Raw genomic sequence first — 16,468 nt, forward strand, 5'->3', positions numbered from 1 at the left:
CGAACTTGACTGTTAGCATAGAATCATACTTAAAAAAAAAAATCTACTTTGGAAATAGCAAAATTTTTCATGTTATGTTTTCCTATCGAGCATAGCCTTGACTTTCAGTTCACAAAAGTTTGTACCTCCACGATCTTAATAAGGTGCATGTAAATCCCGAGTGAAATCTGGGCGTGTGAATCGTCCTTCGTGTACGTACTCCAGGCCCGACATTTACTAATCGCCTCTACATTTTATTTTATTTTTTAGTGCTGTGCTAATTGAAGGGAAGGGTACGTACCTTACCACTGGTAGGCCACTTAGTTATTACTTACCCTATTTGTGGGCTATTAAATGATGGGGCATGAACCTTTGATGGAACAAAATAGGAAAAAAGAACATATTCATGGGCCAAAGGGCATAGCATCCCATAACCCTCATCCAAAGGAGGAAAAGAAGGAGCTACCAAATAATTACCAATTAGGTAAACCCTATAAAGTCGGATTCTAATTGGGTGAAAATGGCTTAAGGTGGAAGCAAAGGAATCGACTTTTTGGGGAGACCAATTTGATTGGCCGCCCTCAATAAACGATAATAATCGCATTGCATTGTCATTGCCTTGTGTATCATAGCTTTCACACCTAAAAGAAATTATCGATCTACTACTTTCACCGATGGCTTGACTATTAAACATAAAACTCCAGCATGTTACCGTTTGAGGTTTTTTTTTTTTTCGATGTGAACCTTAATATTTAAAAATTTAATAAATCTCGACTAATTCATGCGTGCTATTACAAATCAATTATATATATATATATATATAATTGCGAGTCCTTCCAATGTATGCGATGGCTCGTAAATAGATGCTTGGATAATTAGAGAATGAGTTTTTCAAGGTAATGAAAAGTAATTAAATCTTGCGACAACAAAGTAAAAATACAAGACCAAATAGACATTCCACAACATAAGGGAATCACCGTCCCCACCCCATCCCCATCACCCCGCAAAATATATATACTAATAATTTATTTAATAATTTTCAATATCACTTGCAACTGAAATGAATATTTCTCATATATAATTATATTTTTTTTTTCGGTTACAAGAGAGACTAATGGACTTAGTACGCATCATATATCTTATTTTTATAAATAAAAAGAAATATATATAAATGCCATACGGGTAATTCGATCACATTGTAGGAGCTCTGCATGCATTCATTTTATGTCTTTGCGTCTATTACTAGTTAAGGGGAAGGTTGAAAATCGGATTCAACATATATATCTATATATATATACGTGTGTTTATCGGATCCGGTTTCAATTGCGTAGTTTTTAATTTTGTGCTTATTATGAAAGAAAAATAATTTATCGTACATGACAATGGCAGACATTTGTGTCTTTATTACTTTTTTATTCAACCGAAGACTAATCCTCAAATCCTAAGAGTACTGCTTCAATTTACCCCCCAAAAAATAATAATAAAAGGACTATTAATTGCTACAAAATTCAATGGCTTTTTTCGTGGTGTTGTCGAGAAGAGGTTTAAAAGAAGATAGATTTTCTTTGCGTTCATACTGAGATTATATGTATAGCTAACTATGGGATGGCATGTATATATATATATATATATATATCAACATGTAAAAAAAAATGCAAAGTGAGTGCAAAAAAGAAAATTATGGGGACCTAAGAGTGCAGTTTAATTTATTCATGCAATATCAAATTAAATAAACTTGTTGATATATCCACGTATTGCGTGATAATTTCTCGTCAAATGACTAAAAATAAATAATCAACATATATAACATGAATATGGGTAATTTCTTGAATGAATATAGATACACACAAAATTACCAAAATTATAGATTCTACGACTATTATGTATCTAAACATTACAGATTGTAAATGAGGTTTGAAGAATGAATATGATGACAAAAAATACTTCTCTAGTCTTATGGAATAACATATATATACATACATATATATATATATATATTAAAAGATAATAATAACATAATATATATCTACGTATAAAGAGCAAGAGGTATCACATAAATATAGAGGTTAGGATGTTGGAAAATTTATCGTGAGTAGAATTATATATCTACTATTTATAAGATATTTAGCACCATCAACATGAAAGAATATTACATATTTCAATGACTCTTTTTCGATTATGAAGAAAACTTTGAGTTTTTCAAAAAATTATTTAACTATATATTATTACATACAATTAATACGGATATAAATAAAAAAAAGTTCAATAAATCACAAATAAAATATAGTAAGGATTCATATAATCGGAATTGAAAGGCCAATCAAGATAAAACCGAGTATTTATGTTTTGTCTTACATGGTACAACTACATCTCGTGTCTTGACTTTTATATATTATGATGATGTTCGTGAATTTTATTTTATTATTATTAATCTTATAATATATCCCTCGGGAATTAATTTGTTTACTGGGCCGGGTCGAGAAAATGTTAGCTTTAGCGTGAGACATTGAACTATTCCCCCGTTCTTCAATTTTTATGGTTGATTACAATTATCCCTAAACATTTAATTTTCGGTAAGTTATTCCTAAACATATAATTATTTTTTTGGGTGAATTAAGCCCGATTTTATTAATAAAATAAATTAAGTGATACGTGAGCGATGCATGATAACCCCTATAACATCTCCAAACAACAAAAAGTGAAGCCCAGCTGGGCAAGAGTTCAATCTATGCTTTCCAAGCAAAAGAGAAAATCCATAGTTCGCTAGCCAATCTACACAGGTGTTCCCTTTATGAAGAGTATGTTCCACAACTACTAGCCAGCTCCGATTGATCAGGGACCTTATATCTTGAAGCAAAGCTCCATTACTGTAGCCATGACGATGTGGAGACCAAATGAAACCCATTACCTATTCGGAGTCGAGCTCAAGGATTATCATCGTTAGACCCATGTCCCATGCCATTTCTACACTTGATTTTGCGGCCCAAAGTTTGGCTGATAGAGAAGAAGTAATTCCCAAGTGTCGGGCAAAGTCTTCAACCCAACCACCCTGGTCATATCTTAGTAAACCACACATTCCCACCCTTCCCAGATTTCCTTTGGACGCTCCATCCATGTTAAGTTTTGTCCAACCAAGGCTCGACCTAATCCATCCTACATCTCACCACTCCTCATTTCTATGAGGCATAGGATCCTCGATTGATGAGCTTGCTCGAGCAAAACTTGCAGTAACTTTGTAAATGACGGTCAAACAGTCTAACGGCCGAACAAAGTTCAAATCAAATATCGTTTTGTTTTGCCATCTCCACGCCAACCAACATCCAACTCCAAAGACAATAGCCCATGATAGGTTGTCTGAGACTGGCGTTCCAAAGGAGAGATTTCGAATTAACCATTGCTCGACATTGTCATTGAAGAAAGAGTGCAACATGCCTGTTGGAATCAAATAGTTTTAAGTTGCATTCATATAAGGACAGTCCCGCAATACATGTAGGATCGATTCATCAACCAAGTTGCAAATTGGACACACTCTGAAACCACCCAAGCCTTGGTGAAAACAAGCTTCGTTTGTGAGGAGTCTCCTGTGACCTACCAACTATAAGAAATGTCATATTCGTTGCGGGCCCTTCCATGCCCATTAAACCTCCATAGACGCCTCTCATCATCAAAAGCATCACGTAAGAGCAAGTTATAAGCATATTTTACTGTAAAAGAACCCCTTGTCGTCAGTCTCATAAAAGGCTTATCAAGGCCCCTCTCTGAGTGACGAATCGGAAACTCGCTATGCGCAAAATAGCACTGTGAGGAAGAAAATTCGAAAACAAATTCCAATTCTACCCCTTTCCTTGTTCTGCAACATCATTTATAAGGATGTCAACTCTTCATTAGGTATTCTAACCATGGCTAGTTCGATGAGAGCACCAATACCAGGGACCCAGCAATCCCTCCAAAAGCGAGTTGTGGTTCTTGAACCTATCGACCAGCCCACAACCTATGAAATCTTTGGTCATATATCACATAAAGAATTCCATAGCCATGAAGCTTTATTATTACGTACAAAGTTCGGACTCCTAAAATCAATATCGCCATATTTGTGGAGTAGAACCTGTGCCCATAGCATTTCTGTTAGCAAGCGATCCCCAACACATCTTAGCAAGAAAGGCCTTGTTGTGCTCTTTGAGTCGAAAAATACCCAAGCCTCCTCGAGCCTATGGTTGAGTGATTTTCCGAACTAACAAGGTGGAACTTCGTTCGTTCAAATGAATGCCCCCAGACAAAGTCTTGATAAAGACGCTATATCTCATTTAAAATACCAATAGGAATTCTAGTAGACTACATATTGTAAGTCGGAATGGAAGTGAGAATCGATTTGACTAGCATTACCCTGCCCGCCATCGATAAAGTGGTTGCCGACCATCCTGTAAGCCGTGATTTAACTTTATGAACAACTCTATAGTATGTTTGCTTTGTCACCATCTCGTGCAATAAAGGTACTTCAAGATATCTACCAAGATCCTTTACAATCACAAATGAGCTACAACTTTGCATTTGACGTCGAATAGGCTCCTTAACATTCTTAGAGAAAAACCATACCATTTTCTCAATGCTCACTCTCTGCCCCGATGCATCACAAAAAGTCTTTTATGGCCTCCTTGATACACAACATCTACTCTATCGAGGCCTCTGCGTAAAAGTCGCAAATCATCCGCAAACATAAGGTGAGACACCTTCGGGCCATTACGTCCTACTCGAATTGGCTTCCACTTTCCTTGTTGAACCATATTTGCGATGATGACCCAATCGTTCGATGCAAAGAACAAAAATATGTGACGACAAAGCACACCCTTGGTGAACTCCTCAACCCATTGAAAAAGCATCGGAAGGTTCACCGTTCTATAGGATTTGCATTGTTGGAGAAGTTATGCAATTCATAATCACAAGTCGTAGGTCATGTGGAATGCCAACAATACGAATAGTATCATCAATGAAGTTTTAAGCAAGGTTGTCATATGTCTTCTTGAGATCCACTTTCACTGCCACGAAGCCCTTTTTTCTCCGCAAGGATTACATAATATGGATGATCTCCTGCGCCACAATTATATTGTCTTGGATATGCCTTACAGGAACAAAGCTCGCTTGGTTCGAAGCTACCCATGAGGACATAAACGGACGCATGTGATTTGCTATGATCTTGATTATTAGCTTGTAAGATACATTATATAGACTAATAGGCCTAAAGTTGTGTATGACTTCCAGTTGGGCCACCTTGGGAACGAGGACAACTAATGTTTTGTTACTCTCCCAAGGCACTCTCTTCCCCTGGAATGCCTCTCAAACAAGATCCATAACCTGCTTCTCCATGACTTGCCATTTAGCTTGATTGAAGAAAGCGTGAAAACCATCCGAACCCGGAGCCTTAAAAGGATACATGGTCCACAATGCTCTCATGGTCTCATCAACCGACACTGGGAAACTTAGCTGCTCAAGCCTGTGAGTCTCTACCATAGAAAAAGAAGACCCAAGCAGTGGTCTAGTCTGTTGGATATGTTCAGAATAAAAATTTCTGAAGTAATCTGACACAAAAGACCTAAGGATACCATCATCATAACACCACTCTCCACTTCCTATCTTTATTCTTTCGACACGAATAGCCTTCCTCTTTATAATGGTTTTCAACTGAAAATATCTCGTGTTACGGTCACCGAATTGCACCCACTCACTGCGTGATTTTTGGAACCATAACAACTCATGTTGCGTCAAAATCTCCTCTAGCTCTGTCTTGAGTTCAACATTGAGGTGTTGAAGGAAAAGATTGTGCCCCCTTTGCTAGGCCCTTTGGATGCCCCTAAACTGCGGAAGAAGTTTCGATTTCCTTCATTGGATATTACCAAAGGATTCTTTGTTCCATTTCAGTAGGTCCTCTTTGAATGGTTCCAGACCCATACTTAGTGCCATAATATTCGGTCAAGGCACAACAATGAATTTTGGAAACTCTAGGCACTGCCACGCCTCAATGTGTCGGAATGGCTTGGTATTTATTCGATGAAGCAGCGTCTCTCAAAATTCAACAAGCAACGAATGGTGGTCTGACTTAAGTCGCTTGAGAACTCTCACAATTGCATCAAGAAATCGAGTATGCCAACACCTATTACACACTGCTATATCAAGCCGCGTAAAAATGCGATCATAATTGCCTACAATAGGACCCTTCCAACTAAACTTCGACCCAATGCTGCCAACATCCAAAAGGTCACAATTACCTGAGTACCTCTCGAAATTTCAAGCAAGCCATCGTGTTGATAAGAGCCCTTATGTTTTCCTCTCTATTGTCGCTATCTCATGAAAATCCCCCACGACAACCCATTCATCCGTTACAACCATTGATATGCGATGAAGTTCCTCCCATAGACCTCATCGTATCTACTATGTGTAATGGCCATAAACAACTGTAACCCACGATTGCCATCTCCCTCCCTAAGAAACTTTGAAGTGGAGGGCCTGAGAATACTTCGAGATGTTTGATCCAATTACCGACATCAAATTCCCCCAAACTCATATTCCCCATGAGAACCCTTGGGCTTCAATTCTAGTCAACGAAAATTCTCGAAAGCTTATGATGACATTATCAGCAGTAGTCCCGCTAATTCGAGGTTCTTATAGAATCACTACATCCAGCCGCGCCTCCCTTATATACTCACGAGCCACACGCTTAAAGTGGTCCTTCCCTGCACTACTACAGTTCCAAGTGAAAATCCGCATTAAAACAGATAATATAAATTGGAGCGATCGAGGCATACAGCTTGTCAAGCCTTCTTGGGCTGTAGTTCCCCAACCAAGGACGTGTCCATGGACACGAGCGCTTCAGCTATCTCAGGAATAACTTCCTTATCAAAATTTCCTAAGCCCTCCACCACAACCAACATATCTCCTATACCTGAATCAAACGCTTACTTCAAAGAGTTCTTTTCAACAGGTTCCAGTTCCGAGTCTGGATCCGAGTTCGAGTCCAAGTCGAGGTTCGACTTATATTTATCAATCTCCACTTCACTTTTGTGATTGTCAAGGGCTATATCCTCATGTTGTGATACATCAGCCACATCAACATTGTTTCCTAATTGCATGTTCTTCGCGGGACTTTGGCCTCTCACCCCAAGCACTGATGTGGTTGGAATATCCTTTTGCTTTTCAAAAGTGACACCAGCTAGAATAAGTCTTGAAGGGCATTGTAAATCGATCACTACTGCATGCCCCTTATTTATGGGCTTGGTCTATTGTTTTTTATGCTCCCTCACGTGTGAACTTGGCTGGCCCACTTCAAGAGCCTGGGTATTAAAGGTCATTATGGGTTCAAGTCGAGACCCGATTCTCCTTGAATTATGCTTCTCATTTAGTGAAATCCGAGTATGTTCCTCCCTAGGAAAGTTTCACACCAAAATATCATATGAGTCTTCAAGAATATCATCATTGCCCAAAATGTCATAACATGATCTGGTAAGAGATTTCCCCTTATTTTGTGCTAAACTTCAAACTCCTACACACCTATTCTTAGAAAAGTCCCTTGATTTGCTTGACTTACTCTTTATGATCATCCATGGGCCATATGCTGAAATTGCACCAGCAGCTGTCGGTTGGGGTTCTTCCGGATGCTGAATTGGTGCATCAGTCGCCTTCTCTGACCTAGTCGAATCATCCTGTATCGTTGCATCAGCACGAATACCTCCATCAATCTCATCGTTGCAATTTTCGCATCGATGTCCAATTTTGCCACAATTAAAACAGAGATGGTTATGGCCCTCATATTCATTGTTATAGACCTTTGACAAGAGCTCCACAGTCAAGCACAATGGTTCATCGGTATTCACTTCAACGCAAATACGAGCAAAGTTGCCCTAGCTAAATCCACCATGTTGTGATCAATTTTAATCGGTCTACGCAAGCCAAACCCCATCCTTCTCCGGACAACTACATTTTGGTACTCTATTGGCGAATTGAGGACTTGAGCCCAGACCGCCACTCTCTCAATCTTAGCTTCTTTTGGCTAGAAATTGGGGGCCCATTCCCGCATGGTCAAGTAATGACCTTGAACCATCCATGGTCCACCATATAATGCAAAGTCCGTGTCCTCCTGTGCTATAAATTTCATAATGAAAAAGTCATTGGGCAGGTCTGTCAGTGAGAAGCTACCATTCGTGCCCAAATCTGTTGTAGACGATGCTTGAGTACTACATCGGTCACCCTCCTTCCCAGCACTTTAATGATTAGTGATTCTTTCCAGTTGGCTCGGAATTGCTCAATCTCAATCTCTGTTAGCTAGATCTTAAGACAGAGTTTATTAGAGAAATCCACCGTCATACGATCCTCAATCCGTAACGCAGATTGAGGATAATTATTAAGTCTAGGTCATATAATTATTAATTCTATGTATAGTTGTTTCTCCATATTGTCAGGCTGAGGCATCCTCCAATTAATCCATGTATTATATTAATATAAGGTTCTCCAATAAGAACACCCTCGACAACTTTACTAGCGAAGTTTAGCAATCAACTTTTTGTTTCCCACCCGTAGAAAAACCAATTAATAAGCCTTTTATTTTGATATATATATGTGAATATGTGTCCATACATTCTGCTAATTTGTCGGTCAGCCTAAACTCTGGTTCGTCAAGTGGATCCACATGCAGAGTGGTCCGTTATTTATGTGTCGATCGACGTGACATGCATGCATGGTGAAGAATTTTATCATAGGTGAAGAGCGTCGAGATATATAGGGAAGGATAGATGAGGTAGGTCATATGTTAAAACCACGTACGAGGGTAGGTAATTTTTTTAAGATGAACCAACTCAATAAATTTACGTAACATAATTCCCTCATTTGCCTTAAAGAAAACAAAACATAACATAATACCCTATTAATAGTTTCTTTTTTTTTTTACAGTATATGCTCTAGTATTAAAAAATTCAATAGATCCTGACTAGTCCAATTTGAGTCAAGCCATCAGCTCATAAAATGAGTAAAGTTCTCTCAATAGTGGGTATTATCCGTTCACAATACTCGGATTCGAGATTTTATTTAAGAATAACAGATATCAAACTTACACCAATACATGGTGATTAGAGTAGATTTACGTCTCCATCGCATGATGCCTTTTATTACCGGGGAGAAAAAAAAGTAACCAAGAAAAGGCAGGATAGCAAATTTAATTAGTTTCATTAAGTAATTAAGCCTGGATATATTTAATTAATTAGCCGAAAGTTCTTGGTTAAAGGAATCCAAGCTAAGCTTATTTAGAAAATATGAAGCATCTTTAGAAAAAGAACGAAGTATAGTAACGCACATTCTCACATGGTAATTATGAGATTCCGTCTGTTCGATTCTCATCGTGAGATCATCCATACCTTTTTATTGACTAATTATTAGAATTTTCATTTCATTATAATATACTCATTAATCTCTTTTATAACCAAGAAAAATTTATAGCATCTTTTCAATATAATATATGTATAAGAGCTGAGACTTGCCAACTGGACCAACAAATATATAATATAATTTACATAACTAAAGCACTCCAAATTCTACCATGTTATATGTCAATAATCAACATCTTTCTTTGTTTTCTATTTTTTATCTCTTGGTAATCGTCGAATTTCATGCACAATACGTATGTATATGTAAACATCTTTATTCTTTACTAACTAGCAAAAGAAAAATTGCATTTCTATGCCGATATATATATATATATATATGTATGTATGTCATAAAGTATCATCTAATTTACCCGAAAAAATACCCACCTCGAGTAATTCCATGCTGATTCACTCCATGGGCATGGTGAGAAAAAATAACTAGATTGACATAATTAAGAAGAAACTTAACTAAAACTCATTTTCTCGTTTGCTGCAATGTGGTAGGTCTTTTCTCACGTTATATGATGAAATAGAATGACGAAAGTATTTTTTCTACTGACACACACTATATGTTAAATTTGCAATCGCATTGATATATATAAAAGAAGTTAACTGCGTGAATAAGAATAGTTTAACTCACTGAAACTGAAGTTAAAATAAATGGAAGAGAACATGAAGAAGACGAATTAAATCAAATAAGATAGGTTGGCTCAACCAACTTGGCTCTTATTCATCTTAAACAAGGTTCCAGGTTCAAGTCTTGTGGATGGAAAAAATTCACGTGGGGAGAGTTTTACCTCTTAGTAGGTTGATCCAGTTGAACTGAATTAATCGGAGCATATTAGGCTTCCGGATACCATGATACATACCCAAGAAAATAAATATAATGCGTTGATGTCATCTTCAACTAATTGTTAAGATAATGGAATTAGTTCAAACACATCATTAACAAAAGCAGATGCAAAAAGTTTTCCGTATGTCGTAAGATGCATGCATTATATATGTCGAGTGTTGTAATTACAATTCTAATGGCGGTTTTAGGATTTGTAAGAATATTAATGAGATCGACCCCTAGCTAGCTAGCTAGTGCAGTCAAATTTCAATTTTTTTTCTTACATGCATAATTAATTATTTTACGAGCAGTAATGATACGTCCGCATATATAGCTAGATAGGGGGGATTACTTTATCACTTAAATATATAATTAAGACTAGTCTTCCATCAAAAGATAAAGAGAATAACGATTAAAGTCGAGGGTCGTCTCTTCTATATATTATTATACACAAATATAATAAATGTATTCATAACTTTTTTTGGGCATTAATTGGTGAAATGTGTATAAAACTGTTGTGTATATATATATATATATATATTATATTGTTGTATGCAAAGTAGGTTGAATGATAAATAATGTAATTTTTTGCGGTGGACAATGATAGTTAAATAATGTATTAGGATGCATTAATCATCATTAAAGGGCAGTCTACCAAGGAATTGTCGCTTGACAACGTTGACCAATGTCTCAAACTTTTCTTTCTCCTTTAACAATTATTAATATGATCGACAAAGGTGACGAAGTGTGGTCGACACCGTTGACTTGTATAATTAAATTAAATTAATAATAAATCATCGATGAATCATTTAGTTTCGCTTTGTTTGTTATAGTATAATTAGCCATATCTATTAATCGTCGCACGTACAGTTGGTTTCACTTTGCAATTGTTGGCTGATGGAATAATGCTTGTCTTCAAATAATGATTTCGATCATCTCTTATTACTAATTTACTTATGTAACGTCAACATTAATAAAGGTGTGCAAGCACACATAATCTACGTAATTCTATATATATTATATATATCATGGTTAAAAAAAAATCTCAAGAAAAGCCCTCTTATCAATATATGTCCTTGTTTTTGCTTCAGGACAACGTCATTGATCATCATGACATAGCCTCTTTGAAATTATAAATTGATAACATCTTGTTTTGAACTTTTTAGGTCTCGAAAACTTCCAAATTCTCCAAATCCACAATTCGTCGACATCGTATCGGAATGACAAAGAGAGAGAACAACTTAACGGCACACGTATAAGCATATACGGGGGACAAAGGTGACAATATGAGTTGGATAAATCAAATGAACCCACAAATTCCTTCTCTTTTTTTTTTTTTTTTTGCTTTTGTGAGAAAAGGTGTGATTTGGATTATGACTTTGCTAGCTAGCATCCTAAATGCGCATTTCTTTTTCTTTTTTTTTTTGGAAGAATTTCTAGCACCTTCAAAACAGCAAATAGTAGGGAGACACGTAACAGTGAGAGAGAGGTTTGATACTTATTTTCTTTAATTAAGATATCGAGTTTAAGACTTATGAATAGAGAAAAATCTTGATTGGGAGAGGTATACATCTTAATAGGTCGATTTGACTCGAACTGAATTAGTTGGGGCTCATTAAACATATGATTATCAGGGCTATATCGGGAAAAAAATTGCGGGCGAGGGAGAGGGTGATCGATCAGCAAATTGGCATGAATTTTTCCAAATAGAAAATTGTCATAAAAAGGGAGACCAAGCATTATGGAAAGCAGAGCATATGATTCTTCTTCTGTCCCTCACCTCACCATTCTTTTTTCTTTTTTCTTTTTCCTTTTTAATCTTGTGTGTATGTATTTCTTCTTTTTCCCACACATATATATATATATATATATATATAATTTATTCGGTGAGAGAGTGAGGAGAATTAAGAAGTGATCGATCATGGACGGCTAATTAAACAAGTAGGAGGAGGAAGCCATGTCATCATCCAATTTCAGTTGTCTCTCTTTCTATAAAAAAGCAAAAGAATTTTTCAGACTGCCCCATTGCTTTTTTTGTGCTCATGTCGTATATTATATATATATAATCATATAGATATATATATATATATGTATCTATATCCGACAAAGTATATATGTACAATGCTATGGGTATTTTGAGAAGTGTATTTGCAGAACATTGACTGATTTGAACGTCTTCAAGTATGGCGCGTGTCTGTCTGTGTGTATATATATATATATGATTAGGTGTGTGTAGTGTGTATATAATGAATGGAGACACAGAAATAACTATTTAAGCTTGCTATATTTTCCTATTAACTAATCACAAATACTGAAAGCATCTATGTGCACCCGCGCGCATATATAAGGCATGTTATTATAATAAAACGATAATTTTAAACATTTGGAAAAACAAAAAAAAAACATATTGTGAGAGTTTTACTTTTTTAATTGGACGACCCGACGTGAACTGGATTAATAGGGGTTCATTGGGTTTTTAAATACGTACATATCTAAAAAACTATGTAATATAATTAATGCCGAAGGAAAATTAAGTATATATTTTTTTCACCAACGTACTCAACAAACTTCGTAACATCAAGTGCATCATAGATTCGAAAACCAATAAATAGCAAAAATGGACTGATTCCCGATAAAGTCTGTTTAATCGTGAAATCTAAGAGCGAGGGTTCCTATTTTCTCCTGGTGGTTATTTATTTTTCATTTGTTATGCAAGACTGTTTCTCTTCTGCATTTATTCCATTACTTTCATAATGAATACAAACATTATAAAATTTATGTACTCACATGGTTTAACTAGTGTAACAATTTTTCTTCTATAATGAAAATCATAATTTACTCCCACATGAGTACGCAATCCTAGATTTGTCCTTCACCTATGATAAAAATTTTGTTTCATTAATATACATATATATATATATAGTTAATTCGATTAGATTACAAAGTGTTTTCTTTAGTTACATTCGGTAGGGAGCATTATATTAAAATCACGTTTGGTTTTCTTTGATGTATTAGTCGGTGAATGTAATAAATAGGGAGATGAATTGACAAAAAACTGAATGCAATTCTAATATAATTTTATTTGTTTGGTTGGGAGTAGAAATATTGCAAATAAGAATTCAAAACAATGAACACTTAAAGCCAAAAAGTTAAAAGACAAAAATAAGTCATTAGTAAATATTAAAATATACATTTAAAATAAAAAAAAATTGGGTCACCTGTACGATCTATGACCGAACTGATCAGTCCCGTGAACTTGCAAAGTATTTACATGGACCATGGAATTAGCCACGAAACTCGGATGCCCTTGTTATAAAAAAAAATTAAAAGACAAAAATTAATTTGAAAACGGAGGCTTGCCAAAGAAGGGTAAGCTCCAACAAGCTCAAGGGTACCCGAGCCCCCCAAGGCTGGCAAGCCACATGGTTGGGATCGCGTTGGGCTCGCGAACCCAACCATGGAGTCGCAAGCCTTGAGTAAGGTGAACCTCTCTCTCCTAATAGCTTAGAGCTCGAGCCTTGGGTTTGCCCAAACAAAGGCTTGCGACCCCATTGCTAGGTTCATGATTAGCCATGTGGTTCACGAGCCACAGTGGGCTTGGGTAGCAACGAGCTCACCAAAGTTCGAACCTTCGCCCTAAGCCAGATATGTTCTAGTGAGGCCAAATCTAAGCTTCGACATCGCCAGATATGGCTTCTTCGACTCATGGGGCAACCGGAATAGGTTGTCAAAGGTGGATGTTCAACGGTGACATTGGAGGAGATGACGGAGACGACGACGAAGAGGTAGTAAACGGATGCAGATGAGGTGGTGGGTGGATGGAAATTTTTTGAAAATAGAAGAAATAGTGAAACATGAAGTTGCAATATAAGTTTCTATTACATATTTGTAAACAGAATTACCATCGCAGCATAAACGATGATAATTCATGGCCTATTACATATCCAAACCCTACTTGTAATGGGAGTTCCAATATAAGGGAAAAAAAATAAACGAAGTAATCGCTATTATGTATATAATAGATCATTAATTGGATTCCCATTCATGTGAACTAATAAAAACGGCATAGCCGCATAAGTATCTTTTGGGCGATTATATTTTGTGTATGTATTTAGATATAATAGGTGGTGAAAATGATGCGTAGAGTTCATGCATGCATGCTTATCTCAACTGGCACGCACTTTTATACCGGCAAAGTAGTCGACGTAAGCAAAAGCCCACCACACACACCCCTCCATCTTTCTCTCTCATTCCCTCTCTTTAAAAGAAAAAGAAAAAAATTTTCATATATATATAGACCATGAAAAAACAATTGTTTTCCCTCAAAAAAAATCAGGGGAAAAGGACGACCGTTTGAATGCGTTGAAGGGAAAAAAAAAAAAAGCAACCCAACAAAAAAAAAGAAAGAAAATGAAAAGATCAGATAATTAAGAGAGAGAATGTGAGAGATTCCATGTAGTGTGAGAGTGTTGCTTTCATCCATCTATTATACATATAAGGGGAGCTCTGCAAGAAGGCAATAACACACGAGATCATCAAAAATAAAAGTTTTCATGGTGTTTGATTTTGTAATTAATAACCCTATAAACTGAAGAAGGTAACAGCACAAATAAACGAACGTAATACAAACATCAAAATACATAACAAGAGTAGAGTTAAGAGTATGATATTCTTTTTTGCTGTTTTTATTAGGTTATGTATATTGGATCCTTATATTCTTCTTTCATCATCATCATCATCAGTAACAAGAACTATATTTATATATCCCTATATTTTCACGTTTATTTATTATTATTTTCCTTCCTTATATTCATTATTATTTGCGGTGACTGGTGGCACAGAAAGAAAGGAAAAGACTAGAGAAAAAGGGCAGGAATATGTCGGGGGAAGAATTCTCTTCCCTGCCCTTTTTCCTCCTCTGCTTCCTGCTGTCTTTTGTGATTGGGCTTCGTGGGGGTACATTATTATTAGTATTATTATAAATTTCAATGACACTTCTTATAATTTATAAAATAATCAGCGATCAGTTTGTATTGTTTTTTCTTAAATCGAGTCAGATTTGGTTCGAATAAATAAATCAGATAACAATCAGTTTGTACAGTTCCGTGATATGAAATCCACGTGAGAAAGCGAATATTCTTTTGGTACCACGTCAGCGAAACTAATATGCCTAAAGTACCTGTTGCAATATGATGAGAGGCTAATCCTCTCGAAACAAAAGGATCAAAACCTTCTACACCCCACCCAGATTTACAGGTTGAGAAGTGGTGGTTAGCTATTATTATTATTATTATTGTCATTGTTATCTCCCTCTTATACCCTTAAAAAAAAAAAAGGCTTTCCATCGCCTCCGTGCATAATTATCAATCCATGCAGCCAATGAGGCATGGCCACGTGGACCCAATAGCGGTGCCCGGGTGCCTGGGCTTCTCGATCATGGAGGAGTGGCCCAAGCCCACTACATGGCCAGCCTAGCGCGCACGGAAAGGAATCTTTATACCTCCCCATATATATCAATATATCATATAAAAAATATACCTCCCCCTACTAGATTCTTTTTTTTTTTGGTTGACTTCCGTCCCTTTTTCCCTTTATTGTCGATTTATGTCTCGGTCATGAAAAAAACGAAATTCTATATATGGATAATCCGTTAATTATGACAGCATGCATATACAAATCACGCTTTATTCTTCAAATTATATAAGAACTGCAAATTAAATCAGAAAATGTATATATTTATATGGGAAACTAAAATACGTTGCCTTTTTTTTGGGTCATAATATACGTTGCCATTTTCCCTTTGTAATATGTGTGTATGAGAGACTTTGTTTGCCTTTCTTTTTACGTGCGTGTTAAACGTCCATATAGGCCTCTGTATGTGTGTGTGTGTGAGTGTATTTCTGATCTTAATCAAGTCCATGGTGTATATTTAGAAAAACTTCCACGTACATAGGGTGAAATGAGCATGCATGCTTAAGTTCTAGATACATACATGCATATGCTCGACAAATATGACAAGTACAGTGAAATACGGGAATAATAATTAATGGTATAAATAAAGTCAAACAGATCCCGTGAAATACGAATTTAGAATTAATTTGATCTTTATAACTGAAAACAAGAATGTTGGCTAAGAAAGCTCATTCATATCAGCCTGGTATATACTACATCAATTCCAATTATATGCAAAATTAGAATTTTCGGTGATTAGCGCAGCTGTTATTACTAATGATATGTTTAATACCACGAGATT

The sequence above is a fragment of the Punica granatum genome, chromosome 8, assembly GCF_007655135.1.
Source record: "Punica granatum isolate Tunisia-2019 chromosome 8, ASM765513v2, whole genome shotgun sequence".
Classification (NCBI taxonomy): Eukaryota; Viridiplantae; Streptophyta; class Magnoliopsida; order Myrtales; family Lythraceae; genus Punica; species Punica granatum.